General features: G+C 39.0%; 1 long non-coding RNA gene across 1 annotated transcript; it reads right to left on the reverse strand.

Moving 5' to 3' along the window:
• Positions 1-37: 37 nt before the first annotated feature.
• Positions 38-4,552, reverse strand: LOC115115401 (uncharacterized). Its single transcript, XR_010461611.1, has 3 exons — positions 4,506-4,552; positions 1,269-1,365; positions 38-540 (listed from the first exon to the last, which is right to left on the reverse strand). It is a non-coding gene; the product is annotated as an uncharacterized LOC115115401 (long non-coding RNA).
• Between the last annotated feature and the right edge of the window lie 1,810 nt (positions 4,553-6,362).

The raw sequence follows: 6,362 nt of genomic DNA on the forward strand, positions 1-6,362 counted from the left end.
ATGGTATTCAATTAAATGTTGGCTTATGACTGGTTAATACTTTCTGGACCCCAGGAAGGGTAGTTTTATTATTTGAACAATGATAAACCATAAGTCTAAAACAATTTAACGTTAAAGCGAAGATGCTGACTTGTCAACACACACTAATCCACATGGGGTAGAAATTAGAGTACCAAACTGCCTTTCCTGGCTTGTTCAGTCAATACAAATATTGGTTGTAGGCACTCTTGCTCTAATGACTAGTCGTCTCATAATGGGTGAAACTGATTTCAGCAGCGTACTCTACACAACCTTGGATGTGGTTTGTGATCAAACAGGATGAAACATTCGATCTTGAGTTCATGAAATGCAGAGAATCAGTAGCTTGCCCTACATTACAGCAGCTTGACCTTCAGGGAAACGGGACATAACACAAGACCTGTGCTTTTATGCAATAGAGTTGATTTGACAGGATATCGATGACGCCTGCTGTGACATCATGCATGCAATGGATTAAGGACAGATGGGTGCTTCGGCGGCCATCTTCTGCACCAACCAAATCTGAAAGTAAAAGGTAGAGTAGGTCAAAAACATCTGACAATGAAGTCTTTCCAAGTCATTATTGTAATCAGTGAGCAATGAACAGAATTCTGATTGGTCATTCAAAATCTAGTGTTTGTGAATGTGTCAATGAAATGGTCTTATGTAGATTTGTAACCTAGGCATATTTGAATTAGTATGTTTGTAAACTGATTACTTTCACAACCGGTATAAACAACTACTTGATATTAGCAAGTGTGACAGATTTAATGATGTGCATGTAGTTTTAGTTCCGCATTACAATAGCAATGAACTGACATACAGTACTATAATGAAATAATTCACCATATACCATTAATGATGAATAAATTATGATTGACTGATTGATGGGGGGTCACAGCCTAAAACAAGAACATACACAAAAACAAATGATTTGTTTTGGTGCTGTATGTACTGTATACACGTGCATGTGGGGCGGCAGGGTAGCCTAGTAGTTAGAGAGTTGGACTAGTAACCGGAAGGTTGCAAGTTCAAACCCCCGAGCTGACACGGTACAAATCTGTCGTTCTGCCCCTGAACAGGCAGTTAACCTGTTCCTAGGCCGTCATTGAAAATAAGAATTTGTTCTTAACTGACTTGCCTAGTTAATTAAAGGTTTTTTAAAAAATGTATGTTTTTTGTATCATTAGATACTTGTTTGAATAGGTTAGACTAGAGGTTGCCTCTGTAATATAACAACTGAAATTTACCTTATGGTGACATCCATTGGGGGAAATGTACATTAACCACTCAGATAGGCAGGTTTACATAGGGAATGTTTTGGCATGGTGGTCAATGGCCAACAGTCTGCATTTGAAAGGAAAAATGAATAGTTTAAAGTTGTATTTGTTACATGCACAAGTACAGCACCAGTACAGTGAAATGTTTAACTTGCAAGCCCTAACCAACAGTGAAATAGTGACAATAGTGACAAGTTCCAAAGCAACTACAGACACTCATACAAATCCATGAGAGAGGAACAAGTGCTCATCTACATGTATGCAGTCACACAAGAACCATGTTCACTTTAGTAGAGTAAGCATGCCCCCTTGTGACAAACTGAAGTAATAAAATGTGTTCTGGTGTTGGCTGACTCCATCTGTTAACAACCTGTAGCCTCCACTCCTTGGCACATGAGTTCATCTGAGAGGATTGGATATGGAGAATATTCAGAGCCGGTCCTGACCCCCCTGGGGCCCTAAAAAACAATCTGCTAAGGGGCCCTCCTACCTGACCCGTGAGAACATGTAAACCATTTACCATTGCCACACAGTCACACCTGACACTTCAGTGCTCCCAGTACAATCCTCCCTCATTTAAAACAGTTTGCTCCATCTGTCGGTCTAAGAATAAGTAGACCTATACAGAACAGACTGAGGTATAAACAAGCCATATTTATTTAACATAATATTTTCTATAGAATCTTAAGTGAATACTAACATTAACATAAATAAGAAATTGTAGAAAATAATAATGTATAACACTGAGCTTTGGCTCTGCTCCCTGGTAATGAGTCCAGTCCTCACAATATTACACAATTAGCTTTGTCTATACAATGTAAACATAAGCCTATAGGCTCTGGCTGCAGCTATGTGTCTTAAAATAAAACCTATACAGCTGTGAGATTAACTTTGGTTTCCTCTACAGCCTTGGCATTTTCAGCATCAGCATGGACACCAGTCTGTCTGGGCACCAGTCTGTCTGGGCACCAGTCTGTCTGGGCACCAGTCTGTCTGGACACCAGCCTGTCTGGGCACCAGTCTGTCTGGACACCAGCCTGTCTGGGCACCAGTCTGTCTGGGCACCAGTCTGTCTGGGCACCAGTCTGTCTGGACACCAGTCTGTCTGGACAACAAATTCTTATTTACATGGATGGCCTACCAAAAGGCAAAAGACCTCCTGCGGGGACGGGGGCTGGGATTTAAACATTTAAATAAATTAAATTAAAATATAGGAGAAAACACACATCACGACAAGAGAGACAACACAACATAAAGAGAGACCTAAAGACAACAACATAGCATGGTAACAACACATGACGACAACATGGCAGCAGCACAACATGGCAGCAGCACAGGGTACAAACATTATTGGGCACAGACAACAGCACAAAGGGCAAGAAGGTAGAGACAACAATACACCACATTACACAAAGCAGCCACAACTGTCAGTAAGAGTGTCCATGATTGAGTCTTTGAATGAAGATATTGAGATAAAACTGTTCAGTTTGAGTGTTTGTTGCAGCTCGTTCCAGTCGCTAGCTGCAGCGAACTGAAAAGACAAGTGACCCAGGGATGTGTGTGCTTTGGGAACCTTACTACAAGGGGATTTGAACTTTTGAACTTGACATTGGCGAACAATTTTATATGGTTGGCATTTCAAACTGTTGTTAGTCGAATGCTGTTGCTAGGGAAAAGATATCACCCAGACACTATGAACTGCAACAGTTGTAAGAGTCAGGCGTTAGATATTCAACATTATGTGTCAGCATCACCAATCTGTTATGGGTTCTAAAAGTCTGAAATGTTTATTTAAGCAATAGGCCCGGGGGGGTGTGGTATATGGCTAATATACCACTGCTAAGGGCTGTTCTTACGCACGACGTAACGCAGAGTGCTAGGACACAGCCCTTAGCCGTGATATATCGTCCATATATCACAAATGCCCGAGGTGCCTTATTGCTATTTTAAACTGGTTACCAATGTAATTAGAGCAGTATAAATAAATGTTTCTCATACCCATGGTATACGGTCTGATATACCACAGCTTTCAGCATTCGGAGCTCGAACCGCCCAGTTTATAATAACTGTAATACCATGGCATTGTTGAATACTCCTTTCTGACTGTCTTGAAGGGCCTTCTAGAGTGTGAATTATTTCCCATAATAATGCACAGTATATTAGCATGGTATAAGTCAATGACTATAGTATATTTTTTACATGTTCTATGTTTGAGCTGCTTTTAAAAGCAAACGTCAAATTGAAAACATGACTAGCATTGTTGAAATTGATTTTCATAATAGCAAGCTAGGACTGATGGTTTGGTTAGCTAGAGAACAGATGTAGCTATCTAGTAAACTTGCTATCTAATTCACTGGATGTTGAACACATTTCTACCTGCAAATGAACATACTACACAAAATAATGTCACTATCATTTTATTTGCCTAGCAACACCTTGTACAACTTCATAACTTGGCCCCTAGTTGTGTCCTGACCATAGTAGACCGTATCTAATGCACTAGTTTACCGAACAGAACTAAAGAAGTATCCTAGTCCTAATCGCAGGGTCAGGTACATAGGTCGGGTAGTATGAACCAGATCTGGTTTGGAGCTACATCTTGACCAGTTAAGTGAGAGAAACTTCTGTATGTGTAATGTTTACTGTTAATTTTTGTTGTTTTTCACTTTATATATTCACTTTGTATGTTGTCTACCTCACTTGCTTTGGCAATGTTAACACATGTTTCCCATGCCAATAAAGCCCTTGAATTGAATTGAATTGATAATCAACGAGGGTCTCTGTGCGTTCTCTGGAAAATAATGCATCTCCATGGAAACTTAGTTCCATTCTGCTTGCGCCGTCGTGGAACACACCTTCCGCGTCGCTTTACATTTTCCATAGAATGAATACGGTAGTCCCTCGTTGATTATCCTTTACTTATTAACTGGACGAGGATACTTCTTTAGTTCTGTAAAATATTGCATTAGATTCGGTTTATTATGGTCAAAACATACCTATGGGCCAAGTTGTAGGCTACAAGGTGTTGCTATAGGCTAATAAAACGATAGTAACATTATTTCATTACAAAAAAAGTAGCTTTACAATATCAATTTAAAATGGATATCAATTATACATAATTTAGTTTCAATAATTATATGTGGACATTTACGTTTTTTGACTGTGCTAGAAATACGACATTTTTCATGGAATTGCATATCAACTGACCTAAAAAGGAACGTCGCATTAATTTTCATGCCAGAGGTCACATGGTGTCTGAAGTGCAAAGTGAGCAAATGTTGTCGTGCTCTTACGTTAAAACGTATCAAATTACAATGAGGGAGTTTGATAGTTGATACTATGTAACATTTTAGTAATTGAACAAATTTAAATGAGCAATTGGGGGTACGTGCCTTGCTAAGAGAACATTGATATATTTTCCTTAGTCAGTTCGAGGATTCGAACCAGCGACCTTTCGGTTACGGGCTCAACGCTCTTAACCGCTAGGCTACCTGTCACATTCATCTGCAACAGTCTCGTCTACTAATTTATTTCAGCACATTCCACATTCTGTTTCATTCCAGCATTCACGCGTGAAAAACGCCAGTCAAATGCTGTGTTCATAACCAAGTGGGAAGGTGGTAATTTCCCGTTGTGAAGTAGTAAATACTAGTTGGAGGCATTCATGTGTTTTGATGTCGTTGAGATACGCCGATTGGCTAATGGCAAACAAGCTGCGCCAACCATAAACAAAAATTACAGGTATCACGCTCGCAAACAAATTATATTGTTTAAAAAACATATTAATAGATATATTTTTATAAATAATGTGTTGTTGTTGCATTTAACTGCTGAAAATGCTGTTATCTAGGTAATTTCCTTAGTAGGTGACGTCAGATATCAGAGAATTCGGCCTTCGTGGATGATAGATGAGTGACCCACTAGTAATTAATAGTTCAAGTGGATTTTTCCCAGTTGTATGCAATGACTGTATATATAAATGGACAAAGCCATCGATCACATGACACAATTCATCCTGTGAACACTCGATAGTGCATTGAAGCCAAATGAAGTTGGTTTAAAATGGAGTCTCATGGAGTCAAAAGCCGCGTTCAAAACAACTGGGAACTCGGAAATATACGATGTCAAATCATGGCGTCAGTGATCTTCAGGTCGGAAAGTCTGAGCTCTGGAAAGAAGCAGGGTTCCAGAGTTGGATTCCCGAATGGGATGACCCTTCAAATAGATTTTTCCCAGACGGAGCTCGATTTCCCATCTCTTATTGCAAGAACTTCTTATTAAAGAACTGGGAGCTCTTTAAATTTGAGGTGTCCAAATACCATAGAAAATATGGTAGTAATCTTGCTAAGACCAGAAGAGCTGAGGAGGAAAAGGTGATGATTAAGATAACTTTCCCTTTCTCAGAGGTCCCCAGCCGGCCTCTCGGGGGAGTAGAAGATGGAACTAATTGAGTTACAAAATAAACTGGATAATATATATAGATTAAAAGCGGAAGGAGCCTTTATTAGATCTAGGAAAAAATGGATTGAGGAGGGAGAACAGAATTCATCCTATTTCTTCAAACTTGAGAAATGTCACACTAAAAATAACACTATCCATAAATTAAACATTGATGGTGTTATTACAGATGACCAAAAATGTATCACTAAATACTGTAGCAATTTTTACAGAAAATTGTATAGCTCTACGTACTGTCAGGAATCCACAGATATGTTTTTTTTAACTCACCGAATAATGTTCACTCTGTCAGTGATTTAGAATCTAAACAGTGTGATGAACCCATCAACGTTGAAGAGATTAGAGTCTATCAAACATCTAAAGAACAATAAATCACCAGGTGTTGATGGAATTACATCAGAATTTTACAAATTATTTTCTGAACAAGTAGCTCCCTTCCTATTTGAAGTCTTTTTTAGAGAGTATTAAAAACAATGTTCTCCCTCCTACAACGAGTCAGGGGTTAATAACACTGATACCTAAGCCTAAAAAATAAGTACTGCTTGTCACGTTCTGACCTTTATTTCCTTTGTTTTGTCATTATTTAGTATGGTCAGGGCGTGAGTT

This window comes from Oncorhynchus nerka, linkage group LG27, assembly GCF_034236695.1.
Source record: "Oncorhynchus nerka isolate Pitt River linkage group LG27, Oner_Uvic_2.0, whole genome shotgun sequence".
NCBI classification, from domain to species: Eukaryota; Metazoa; Chordata; class Actinopteri; order Salmoniformes; family Salmonidae; genus Oncorhynchus; species Oncorhynchus nerka.